This window comes from Dermacentor andersoni, chromosome 11 (genome assembly GCF_023375885.2).
Source record: "Dermacentor andersoni chromosome 11, qqDerAnde1_hic_scaffold, whole genome shotgun sequence".
Classification (NCBI taxonomy): domain Eukaryota; kingdom Metazoa; phylum Arthropoda; class Arachnida; order Ixodida; family Ixodidae; genus Dermacentor; species Dermacentor andersoni.
The window spans coordinates 16,863,985-16,877,226 of NC_092824.1; the positions used below are offsets into that span (position 1 = coordinate 16,863,985).

General features: G+C 47.0%; 1 protein-coding gene, 1 long non-coding RNA gene and 1 pseudogene across 2 annotated transcripts in view; 2 read left to right on the forward strand and 1 right to left on the reverse strand.

Annotated features, from left to right (window-relative positions):
- Positions 1 to 13,242, forward strand: part of LOC129381708 ((3R)-3-hydroxyacyl-CoA dehydrogenase-like) — a 42,798-nt gene that overhangs the window by 19,460 nt on the left and 10,096 nt on the right. The window lies entirely within an intron of this gene.
- On the forward strand, positions 4,243 to 5,833 carry LOC140214241 (uncharacterized). Its single transcript, XR_011891192.1, has 2 exons — positions 4,243 to 4,365; positions 5,647 to 5,833. It is a non-coding gene; the product is annotated as an uncharacterized lncRNA (long non-coding RNA).
- LOC140214149 (uncharacterized) lies at positions 8,216 to 9,104 on the reverse strand (annotated as a pseudogene).

Consider the following 13,242-nt stretch of genomic DNA (forward strand, 5'->3'; position numbering starts at 1 on the left):
ATAAAAGTTAATCAACCCCAGGGAGGCCCGCAACTAAGCGTCATTCTTTGGTGCAGGCGCCTCTGTTATATCCTTCGCTTTTTATCTGATGGGCGTATGCCTTTTTCGTCAAGAACGTGCCCAAAGCACGACACAGACGTTCGAAAGAACTTACACTATTTTTTTCAATCGTATGCCCTCTGTCCTGAAATCGGGACAGTACACTTTCCACTTTCTGAAAACATTCGTCAAAGGTAGCTCCTGCTGTCAGCACATCGTCCAGATAGCACGCTACCCGATCCAGTACTTTCGACACGTCATGCATGAGTGGCTGAAAAATCGGAGCATACACAGGGAAGCGCGTATGCTAGAACAACCCCAAGTGTGTGTTGATCACGAATCGCGACTGCGCACGCGGATGCAATTCCAGCTGCTGATATGCGATAGACAGGTCAAGCACAGTAAAATATCTGCACCCGACCATTCTTACAAAGGAGTACTCTTGGACAGGAGCCGGATAACGATTCATTCTAAGGCACGAATTTAGCGTCACTTTGAAATCATCACAGACCCTGACCTGGGGTGCTATGCAGGATGCGCCGAGTTTCTCGTTCACCCGAGTTTTACCCGAGTTTGCTCGACGGCAGTCAGTGAACGGAGATAGCGTGAAACGCGCAAAGGCTGCAGGCAAAAAAATATGTAGACAAAAAGCCGCGTATGACAACATGAGCGCACCCTGCGCGGCACGCTGCTTCCACGTTTCAAGCGCAGACGGCTGCACAACGAAACGCACCAGCGCCGCGTATTGTTATCAACGGATTATCGCAACTTAGCAATACCGTGACTGTCCCGCTGTCTATCTGCACACTTGCCTTGAGCCGCTTGCCACGCCTTTCCCGGGCGCGTCAAGGGCGTGCCTCCTCTTTCGGCAACTATCTTTATATCCTCGATCGAATGCGAACAGGGTACATGCCGCGCATTCTTGCACCTACTCGTTCGCTCAAACGAATACGTTAAAATACAACAAATAAAATAACGAACATTTTTATTTCTTTAAGTGTCTGTTTTTAGTTTTGAATGCTAGAAATTTCTGATGACAAACGGAGATCGAGCAAATTATTAAATTTTGCACTTCTTGCCGCAAGTGGCGACAGTGAGGCGAAAGCTTAGAAGCGGATACATTGAAGCGCGTCGCACGCACGAGGCAGTTCATACGGTGAGAAGTCGCCTAGGGGCGCTACAGTGCTATTCTCAATAATGTCAGTGATCACCATTGTTTCTCTATTAGGGGAATAGAAACGCAGCGCCGTGGTACGGCTGTTCCTCGCAGGCGCCTTAAGGCCCCCGCTTTACCAACTAAAAACGATACACTAGTCATAAATACGGGAGCAACGGCTGTCGATGCAAAATGGTGGTCCGTAGTGCCCGTAGTGACGCAGTTTAGTGAAAATGTACCAGTTTATCTTTGTGCGTGAAGCCTCGGCGATGCATTGCGATGAAGTGCGTGCTTCCCATCGACACAATTCATCGCTTGTCATCGCTTGCCCAGTGAAAGTGCCTCTGAGCGCATGTACGCAGTATTAGAGTGTTTTGTGGGCACCAAGGTGCTTGCGGATTACTTATGCTGGAGCCAGCAGCGATCGCAGAAGGATATCGTAACGACACCGCAGCAATCGCATTTTGGCAGGTGAGGGCTCTTGTGTGCGGTTATGAAATGAGACTTCGAACTGAGGAAGGTGGTGGAACTGTTGAGTGTGCAGTGCTTGTGATGAAGAAATGCCATTGCACTGGGTCTAGAAAAGCGAGCGATTCTCGGACGCTGATCGTGTTTACGACGTTGTGGCTCCGATATATCACCGATGACAGAGCAGCCATCTCAAACGACTGCTGCGATACGCACTCCTCAGCATCGTCGTCACACTCGGCGCATCGACGCTTTGCAAGCAGCTACAGTGACGTGCCGATAATTTTTTACTGTGCGCTACGTCGCCACTATGCACGCAATGAAACCGTGCTGTGGGGCCATCTCAGCCCGAGAAGCCAGCGAAAGTCAACGCTTTGTTTTTGATAGTAGTGCGCAGTACATCACCGATGACAGTGTGTTGTGCGTGTTTTATGTCGGTGGTGAATATTGTTGATGCCTCTCAGCTCGGCACGGCGTCGCTGTTGCCGAAAGATAAGTTGGGCGTGGCCCAACCGTGGTGGGTGCGCGCACAAGAGTTACATGCCTCGCGCGGGGCGTGACCTCTGGCTTTGATTGACAGGCGAACTCGTGCTAAACTCGTACATCGCGAAACCCCCTCCGAGTTCAACTCGGGAACATGGCGGCGGCAGCAAGCGTCAGTATGACCGTCTGGACCCGTTCGCGTACATGACCGCCGTGGAGTTTCAGCGTCATTTTGGCCTGTCGAAGAAATCAGTGCGCTGGCTGTGTGACGAGCTAGGCGAAGACTCTCGTCTGTGGAAACAGCGTGGCGGGCTTCATTCGCTCACCGTTGAAGAGCAAGTCCTCTGCGCCCTCCGTTTCTACGGGACTGGGAGTTTTCAGGGAAGCGTCGGCGCCGAGCGTTACATTGGACGTCATCAAACTATTGTGAGCCTCTGTGTCAGAGATGTCTGATGCGCTTATTGATGCGGCTGTGCGGAAGCGGTGGCTGGCTTTCCCGAAGACTGCGGCTGAGCGGGCATTTATAAAGAAACGCTTCTTCGCGGAAACATTACGAACGTAGTCGGGTGTGTCGACGCAACGTACGTAGGAATTAAGGTGCCTTCGATGTCAGCGTTACTGTGATTAGCATCGAAGCAATGTCTAGACGCACCATATTGCCAAATTTGTCACTTCTCTGTAGCCAACTTAAAGTTTGTGTTTCCGACGTCACACATGCGGCAGCCTATGATACTGACTTTTTCGCTGGTTGCTGAATTTTTACCGATTGTTCTACTTGACTATCAGGGTGCCTTCCAAAAGGCTCACTTTTTTGGGGAAAGAGGTTAATGAAGTATAAATAGATAAATGGATATCACAAATTGTGTGAAGTACCCTGTGAATGCTAATCTCATAAAGAACTTGGTTTTTTTTATGAGATTACTTAGTACTTAGTACAAGTTACTTAGTATGCATAATGCTGAATTTTGGTCATGCGTCATCTATCGGCCACACTATGAAACAGCAAGGCATTGCACAATTTGCAGTGCGAGATGCGGATGTCGCGTCAAGCCGGTTGTGCCTATGCATTTATGGCAAAATGCAAATGCATTGAGAATCTTAGTGTGCTGGCTTGCATGAAGAAAATACTTCAGAGTGTTCGCTGTGTTCACTGTTGGTGCATGTGCCAGTGGTTCAGTGTATTTCTTTTGGGGGGGGGCAGCGTTATTCTGTATGGACAAATCGTATATTTTCGTCTCATAATAGGGCTCTAATTCTTCAGCAGTAGAACAATGCAGATCCAATGCTCTGCAGAACTCGGTGTGCGTGAAGATGTTGTGAACCAACAAGGCAAAATTACATATCGGGAGAAATGTGGTGCAGATGCCAATGAAAAGTGGGTCTTTAACCCGCCATGATAAAAATAAAGATTGCAGAGCGAATAGACCATTTGTACAGCTTTAGAGCAATGATTACACAAACTGTGACATGCTCAAACGTGTAAAAGCTTGCCGCAATGCGAAAGTAGGATGAGCAATATGCAGCATATTTTGGCATTGAACATGTCTTGTAAATGCTATTTTTATTGTAAGCCTCAAGCCTCGCTGTCACGCCTTTCCCTCCGGCACTCCCTTTACTGAAACGCAGCACTGTCTTTCTATTGGTGTCATGATGATGATGGTAACGGCAGCAGTAAGGCTGGTTAATGCTTGCCCCTTTGATTCCTGCGAGTTTAGTGGTACAGAATATGGCACGTGCATACACCTCTGCAGCAAAATTTTATGCTAGCGGTGATTTGTTGGAGAGCTAATTCGTGTTGGGACATTTCAAAGATGTGCGCCATTGTGGCTTAATAACTAGATCATTGGTAAGGTTGAAGACTCGTTGTATCGGTATAGAAGCTTGAAGCTGAATTGCACCACAATTCGACGGGACACAAAGAAGAGAAATACACACAGCAGAACGCTCTGCTGTGTGTGTTACTTTTCTTTGTGTGCCGTCGAATTGTTGCGCTGTCCAACTTCAAGTAGAGCATTGGGTCTCTTTGGTGCAGGACTGAGGAAGAGAAATACACACCGCAGAATGCACTGCTGTGTGTGTTACTCTTGTTTGTGTGCCGTAGAATTGTTGTGCGATCCATCTTCAAATAGAGCATTGGGCCTCTTTGGTGCAGGACCGAGGAAGTGTGAGCTATTCGACACCATGCCAGTGCCTTGCCACACAATTATGGAAGTCTGAAGGTTTGCAAACAAAGCTTTGCTTTCAAATCCACCTGCTCATGTAATACAAGCACTGATTGAAATAACCATCATACAAAAATAATGGTGAAATGAATAGCCTTTGAAAATTTGTACGTTGACACTAATGACATAATAGGTGCCACAGCAAACTCGACAGTTGTACTGGACAGAGCACTTTGTTTCCTATGTGAAGCACAAGCTTTCATTACATGCTGTGCAGATAACCAAGCTCAGTTTGTTTTAACGTGGTACACAACATTCGCTGTAATCTGTTTTTGATTCTAAAGTGCCAAACACCACCTCTTTTTCAAGGATGTCATGGGAATATTTGGTGAGAACTGTTTACAGCCCCTCCTAATGGAAGTGTGGCCAGCCAGCTTTGTTTGCGTGCCTTTATAGATTTCTGTACCTGATCATTGTGTGCTATCAAGTTGCTAAAGTCTATGCAACCAGTGCAAGGCATTACGTGATTCTATAGTCGGATACAACTTTAGGAGGCCGTAGAATCTGCACTTCTACGGCAGGTGAACACAAGCCTGCAGCAATGGGCACACACTCTACACTGACGTCGTGCCGCTGGACGCACTAATACCCGCTCATTAGAGAGGGACTATTTCTTTAGACGTGGAGGCAATCGGCTGCTGCGCTTTGGTCATCTGGGCGGGGCCTCTCCTGTCTTGTGAAGTTGTATCAGACTAGAGGATGCCGCTTTTCATACAACACAAAAGGACAAAGTGTACAATTATTTGGCCTATGAAATGGATACATCACAAGTGAGCTATGCATGCGCTTAAGCTGTGTGGAAATTAGTACATGCAAATATATGACATTGTTAAAGAATATGTGGTATCGAACGTGCATGTAATGGCACGTTTAAATCGGGGAGTGTTGCATTCATGTGCACAGTCTATAGGTGATAGCATTATTAAGGTCATGCCGTTTCCTGTCTTCTCATTGTGAAATACACACACCGTTCATCTTGTGGCTAATCATACCCACTGTATTCTTGCACATAGAAAGAACAAACAGCACAATGACGTATATGCTGCATTAGTGTCTTTTTCATTTACACGGTCCAGGTTGTCTTATGTGTTTGCCCATTTTGAAGAGACATCAAGTGCATGTTACAAGTGTCCCAATATGCACAGCACAATGTTTACTGCAATAATTTTATTCATGCTCTTGAATAATAAACAAAATAATAAACTGAAAGCTCCTTTATAAGGTGTGTTCTGGGGGCTCGACTGGAAAGCAGTGAGTGCACCGATCCTACTGTGGCAGAGCAGCCCTCTGGACCTTGCCACACTCTCAAGAGCATGTGCCTGGCGCTCGCCTACTGCCACCAGGCGGTTGAGTGCCTCCAGCAGCAGAATGTTTTGCTGCAAAAAAAGTGGATTGTTGGAATGAATCAACCGCATATAAACCATTATTTACAAATAAAAATGCTCATTGCACTATTGGTACTAACTGCCCTTGAGTGTGGAAGCCTTTAGTGTATGCATAATAAAACAATTTGTCGGGACAACATTGCTTTATTTTTCATAACGGGTTGTATTTTTCAGAGCCAATTGTAATGTTTATTAGTGTGCCAACAGCTGACCTGTCCTCGAACCTTCACGAGTCTCTACTGTCAGCACCACAAACGTATTTTTGTTCACTGCAAAATCAATGGCGCTCCCTACAATCCCGTCTTATGCGAGCTGATTGCATCCTATGCCTACAAACATCATATTTTTGTCCCATTACGCAATTTTCTACCATCCTCGGCTGCAGTTCTCTCTCCTTGACATCCATTCTGTCACGCTTATGTAATCACCTGTTATAAGTTGGCAACAAGTGATTGAAGATGTGCATAGCCTGCCCACCGATTCCATTTTTTTTTCTCAATCTCAACTAGCATATCAGTTGCTACGGTTTACTACGCCACTGTCTTCCTGCCTTAATGCTATCTCCAACAATTTTTGTTACTTCGCTTTCTGCACAGTCCTCGACTTCTGAAGTTTCTTTGTTAACCTCCAGGTTTATGTCCCATATTGCATAACCGGTAGAATGCAACGATTCTAAACAATTTTCAAGGATATTGGTAACGTGGCGATCACGATTCGGTAATGCCTCCCATGTGCTGTTCAACCCATGAAATTTTTGTATAAGTTTCCTGCTTTATATCAGTACCTGCTATTGATATTTTACCTGGATAAAGATACTCTTCCATAGATTCTGCGGGCTGAATGTCACTGGTGAACTTCTGTTATATCACTAAGTTAGTGAAGGTTACCTTTATCTTTTCCATATTTTCGCGGGCCCACGTACATGTAAAAGCACGAACACTCATTGGCTCTCAATGCCTTTTTTAAACTGCAGGACATTCAGTTCGTTACTACGAAAGTGACTTAATCCGTGCACTATTATTATGCTAAATATGAAACAGTAGAAATATACTTATCTGCAGTTTGTCGATGCCTCCGTCACTGTGTTGGTTGCGAGATCCATCGTCGGCACCACCTCCTTGTCGCATCGTAGCTATATCGGCTGTCTTCCTTTTGCACACACTATGCAATATTCGTGACACTCGCAGTCACGCAGAGTGGAGGAACTCAGCGCACTCACAGAAGCAGCGCCGGATAAGTTGTTTGTTCAGGATTGTGCCGTGAACAGTAAGTACGCGTTGCGATCTGTAAAATCGCCTAAGCTATTCGCAGTCTTTCGGGGTGCACGGAAAGATTGCTCACGGAGGAACAGAACTATCCAAGAAATAGTGGTCATCATCGAGCCTGATCACTACGTCGCGCACTGCAAGCTCGTTGTACGAGTTTGTTTACACTGGGCCTCTTCGATGTTTAGCCGCCATGCTCGCCCGATGAATGTATGTGATGACGCCACCACAGCGTTCCCTCGTGGTATAACGTGAAGCGTACTAAATTACAAATTAGTCGAACACATTCAGTGTACATCTTGTAAGCTTTAAAATGCTTTTAAACCACGTTAAACTAACTAATAATATTGTATTAAATGCATTTGTTTTATAACTCACTTGTGCGTGTAATGCACTCGGTGGAACGACAAACAAGTGAAAGAAGGTGCGACCGTGCACCGACGGTATGATCACGTGAGCCCCAGTTTGTCGACCGCCCAGAAGGCAACGCCCAAGGAATGATAGCCACCCAGAGTGAATCTAGATAAACCAATGAAACTGGAGGCTTCTCGAAAGATAAACTGTGTCTCGGTACCATTTGTGCTTTCATCTTGGGGTGTCGCCAGAGCTCGTGAAGATCCCGAGTTTCGCCAAACTCGGCGCATCCTGCATAGCACCCCTGGTTGTTCGGTTTAGGTACGACCACAGTGGTGTCGTCCATTGGCTCTGCTGAACAGGTACTAATGCTCCTGTCTGCACGAGATTCTGCAACTCCGAAGTCACTGCTTCCCTAACCACAAACGGCACTGATCGCTGTTTAGAAAAGACTGACGTACTGCCCTCTTTAAGCTATAATTTAATTGCACTGTTCTTGATTAAGCCCAAGGTAGGTTCAAAAATCTTACCATACTTTTCAAGCAACGATGCCACTTTGTTCAAGTTAATCCCGTGCACAATAGACCAATCTAATTTAAGTGCCGCCAACCAGTTCCATCCCGTGAGCAAAGTGTTGGTATTCTCTTTTGTATTCACGACAATTAGCGGAAGCTGCTTGTGCTAACCGTTGTTCCCTATCGAAACGGTTAGCTTTCCCGTTACCGGCAGTGGAGTGCCTCCGTAACTCTTTAGGTTAAGGTTGCATGACCCTTTGGGTAGGTTGGGCCAGTATGTTTTGTACATTGGCTCTGGTACAATTGATATAGACGCACTCGTGTCATCCTACATGCGAACACTTTTCTGCTCTAGCTTTAGAAAAATTTTGTAAGCTCCCTTGCGCCCCTCACACAAATAGATATTGCGCAGCACAAGTTCACCCGCGTCACAGTCCCCATCGATTGCGTTCGCAGAGTCTCTACTTTTGTACATACTCGCTAGATGTCCAACACCTTTGCATAACCGCCCACGATATTTGCGAAGTTTGCAGGTAGACGCTTCAAGCTCTGAGCCGCATCGGAAACAGTACCGTGATTCCGTCGCCCTTTCTCCCAGCGGGTACCGTAGTAGCTTCTTCTCTCCAGTGCGGTGGGAGTTTCCCGCTGTCGGGCTTGCGGTCAGAAGTGCTGACCGTTCCTTGCCCCCCGCTGGGCTTAAAATCTTGGAATTTCTTGTGGGCCAACTCGATACTCCTTGCAATATCGCAGGCATCTTTAAACATCAAGTTGCTCTTCTTCAGCAACTGTACTTGAGTGTCTCTATCACAAAGCCCGGTTACAAAACGGTCGCAAAGAAACTCGTCCAGAAAGGCCCCAAAATCTCAGGATGCTGCCAACCGCTCCAGCTCTACCCCGAAAGCTGCCACAGTTTCGCCTTCTTGCTAGAAACGATTATTAAATTTGACCCATTCTGCAATTACAGATGATTTTGGTACGTATTGCTCTTGTAGGATTTGCACCAAATGTGCGTATGTCTCGTTTTCGGGCTTTTCCCGTTCCAGCAAAGTTTTCTGAATTTTCTATGCTTTCTTTCCTATTGTCGTTATAAATCCTGACACCTTCAGGTCGTCGCTAAGTTTAGGGGCGTTCAGGAAGGGTTTGAAAGTCTCCACGTAGGACTCAATATCTTCGCCGCCATACTCAATGAACTGATCGAACCTTCCATTCGTCTGCATCTGCAAATTTCCTGGCAGCACACTCAGGAACCACTGCTAGTGGTTCCCTGCAACCCGAGATAATTTTAATCCCACCCTCGTCGCCAGTATGTGATAGACGTGAGGCACCAGGCAGAACTAAAGTGACGACCAACGTAATGGTTTATTAGCCCATGAGTACTGAGCCAAAAAGAACACGGAGCACCCCGAACTCAGCGCTTATATAGCAATGAACGATGCGCTGTTAATATGACGTCACACGTGCTTCGCATGACACTGCAAAATCCGTAGTGCCCTCTTCCGACAGCTCAAGCATACGAGAAAGACGAAAATAAAGATGATGCACGGTTCGTGGCGAACGCATGAGCGTGACACGGCTGGGAGTTAGGTTTTGGAGTTAGACGTCTTGTCCTGGTGTACCGTACATACAGTGATGACTCCGGACGCAAACATGAGCTCATTCTGCCTTCCACGAGCGGGTCACATTGCAACCGCCTCCCTAGCAAATCAGGCGGACGTGGCGATGGGCAGACTCCGCATGCAGCCGTCTTGCCTAAACACTCCCAAAGGTAGTTCACTCAGCTGTAGGGGCAGTTCTACCTTCACCACATTACCTGGGATACTACACGGTACTAGCACCACTTCTCATCTCTGCCATCAGATGTTGCTCAAAGGGCGGCCTATCCCAATGCCGAGCCGCTAGGCGACAACGCACAAAGCCAGCCAAGTGCGTGTGCCTCCAACAGCTCCTTACCGGTGAACAGCTCGGCCTTGACAATTGCTCAGCACTTTGTGGTGGATTTTGGGCTAGACCGACATCAGCACGCATGGCATCTTGCTCAAGGAGTTGATCCTGCGGCGCATGCCTTAGTTCATCCACCTCTGTCTGGCTGCTGCAGGCGAGTTGTACCTCAATCGTCATGCTGCGTTGGCTCACAGCGTCTATGAGGTCACCTGTCCGGCTGCAACCGCTGCCTGCAAGGTCCCAGTCACTCTGTTTCAGACGTCAGCTGTTTCAAGGTTAGAAGAGCCCGTAGACCACCTCGCAGCTTCAATAGCCGCTCTCGAGACGCCGTCACGTTAACAGCCCTCTCCGCACCCAGGGCGTTATTTTTCGCGCAGCGACTTCTCGCGTCATTCGATTATCTCTCAGGTCTGCTGATACCACAGGATGTTCCAGAACGGCACAATAAAATGCACTTGCTCTGTAGTAGGTCGAGAAATGGTGAGCGGAATCATTGACCGTGTTTTTTGACCGCGCTCCTGAATCTGGCCACATTTTGGTAGTAATGAATTGAATTTCCCGGATGATCGAGCTTCCTCGTGGACACGGGAGCAGAAGTAAGCGTACGACGGCCTACGAACGAGGATCGCCTGTCCAGGTCCGCAGGAGGAACACTACGTGCCGGTAACTCTTCATCCATAGCCATGTACGGTCTCCGCTCATTGACCCCTGACATGGGCCTGCGTCGCACGGTTTGGTGGGCGTTCGTAACAGCCGACGTTATCCATCCGATAACTGGATCCGTCTTCCTCTCACACTGCGACTTGGACGTAGCATCTGGCGTCATCAGCTAAACGACATCATGATCCGCCTCTCCATCTGCGGTGAGCTCTGCGACCTGGCGCTCACCGCCATACGCACGCTCATCTCGAGTTCTCCATTTTAGAACCTTCTCGATAAGTTCCTAGATCTCACGATGCCCTGCAACCGTACCCAGACACCTCAGCATGGCCCAACACATCACATCGTTACACGTCGTCCACCTGTCACGGCCCATCCACGTCCCCTATATGAAGAACGATTGGTAATACACAAGGATAATTGGACAACATGCGACCGCTGGGAATAATATGCCCATCAGCGAGCTCTTCGATGTCATCACTACATCTACCAAAGGAACTACCGCGCCCTCAACGGTACAGCTACAACAGCTACCCGCTGCCTCACATCCAAGATTTTACTTCTAACCACGTTGGCGGCCCTATAGTTAGTAAAGTGTGCCTTGTAAAAGCACACCATCCTAACACCGTGGAGCCCGCAGACATTCGTAAGACTGCCATCACAACTCCGTTTGGCCTGTTTGAGTATGTGTTGATGCCTTTTGGACTCCGCAACGCTGCTCAAGCTTTTCTACAGTTCAGTGCAGAGGGGATGCGCGGCCTCTCAACTATACTCACCCACATCGGTGACATTCTTGCCGCGAGTGCTACTCGAGCAGACCCCGAGTGCCCCCTGCATGCATTATTAGAACACTGCAGCAATATGGTTTCGTCATGAATGCCTAGAAATTTGTGTTCTTTGATTCGGAGCTGCGATTCCTAGGCCATCACATCTATTCGTCAGGCATCCGTCCTCTCTCATCTCGCACCAAGCAGTGAATGATTTACCACAGCCGACAGAACTTCGCAAATTGCGAGACTTCTTGGGGCTCGTCAGTTTCTCTAGGTGTTTCATACATTCCTGTACGGAGCTTCTGCACCCACTCATTGACCTTCTTCCAGAAACAAGGAAGCGACGGCAGCCTTCACGGCCGCAAAACGAGCCGTCGTGGACGTGATGCTTCCTCACATTTCTGATCTGAGGCTGCGACTCTAAATAGCAAGTGCTTTCAGCGTGGCCATCGGCGCTGTGCTTCAACAGCTCGTTGACTTCGCGTGGCGCCATCTGAGATATTTTTCTCGAAAGATGCAGCCTGCTGAGACAAGCTCAGAAAGTGATGTTCACACGTGTCAATGTGTGTTCACTGCAAAGACTGGCGTCAGAAATATTTCGTGTGTTTCGTGCTAACAATGAAACGAAACTGAATGCACACGAAAGCAAGAAAAAAGTGGCTAATTTCTAAAGATGTTGGTTTCACCAATATACCTCAATGTAAGTGAACACGCATTTGATGGAACAAAACGAAAACGTCTGACGTCTTCGTGACAAAAAAGAAAGTAAACAAAGTGGCAATATGTCTGGGCCGCCAATAGTACGGTGCTTGCTTGGAAAGGAGAAGGATCGCCCATCTTAGCATCAAAAGAACTTGGTACCAACTTCAACACCATAAGGATAAATCATGGCCCAGGGATGATGTCTCCTCATTCATCGGGGTAGAGGAGGGGGGGGGGGGGGGTATTCTGTAAATTTCCACCTAATGAACATGTCCATTTCGTCTGCTGCTGAAGAGCCGATTGGCTGGAGGCGCCTGCCTCCTGCTGAAATGCCCCATAGCCCAGCCAATGAGAACTTCAACAGCAGACAAATTATATGTGTCCAGTATGGTAGCATTTAAAGAATATGTCCCCTGGTGTCCAAGCGATAGATGCTTACTATGCTTACTATGACATGCAAACGTTGAACAAAGAATATTCAGGATCCAAGATGTTATCGCCAGTACATATTTATACAGAAAGCATTGCAAGAAGTTGGTTGGAACTAATGAGTTATTACAATAAAAAACTAAAAATTTTGAGGTACTTTTAACAGATACATGTCTGCCTATAAATGATCCAGTTCCACAGTTCTCTGTGCATCAGTCGCATCATATCAGAGAAAATAAAGCAGGCGGAGTTGTAGTAGTTTGTGTTAAAGACTCATTCACGATAATTGTCATTGAACACTTTTGTATAACAATGATGTATAATGGTAGAGCGTGCACCTGAATAAAACTATTGTTAGCGTTTTCTGCAGACCCCCAAATGGAGACCAGGCAGCCTTTTGTAGTTTTATGGGAAAAGCTTTGACACGATGAACGAGCATGTAATTATAGGTGATGTGAATGTCATCATCATTGCTGATGAAACATGGTCGGTAATACTCAAGGCACTGTTTTCTCGTTATCGCTGCAGCAATTACGTTATTGTACCAACAGAGGTAACAGTGAATAGCGCTACATTGTTCGATGCATGCCTTTCCAATTTAAGTGAACATGATGTCAGATCAGGAGTACTAATAGCAGATGTGAGTTACGACTTACCTGTGTTATGTCTTATACCTAAAGACCCTGACAAACAAAAAAGTGACCCCGAACAGCAATTTAGCCCAGTAATCGCAGGAATACTGTAGAGCTACTCCGATATATAATGACACAGATGTAAAGAGAGCTTTCGGTTTGTTTCTGCGAAATGTGCTCGCCTTTTAAGGAATGTCTTTGCCGCCTCAGAGGCTTCCTAA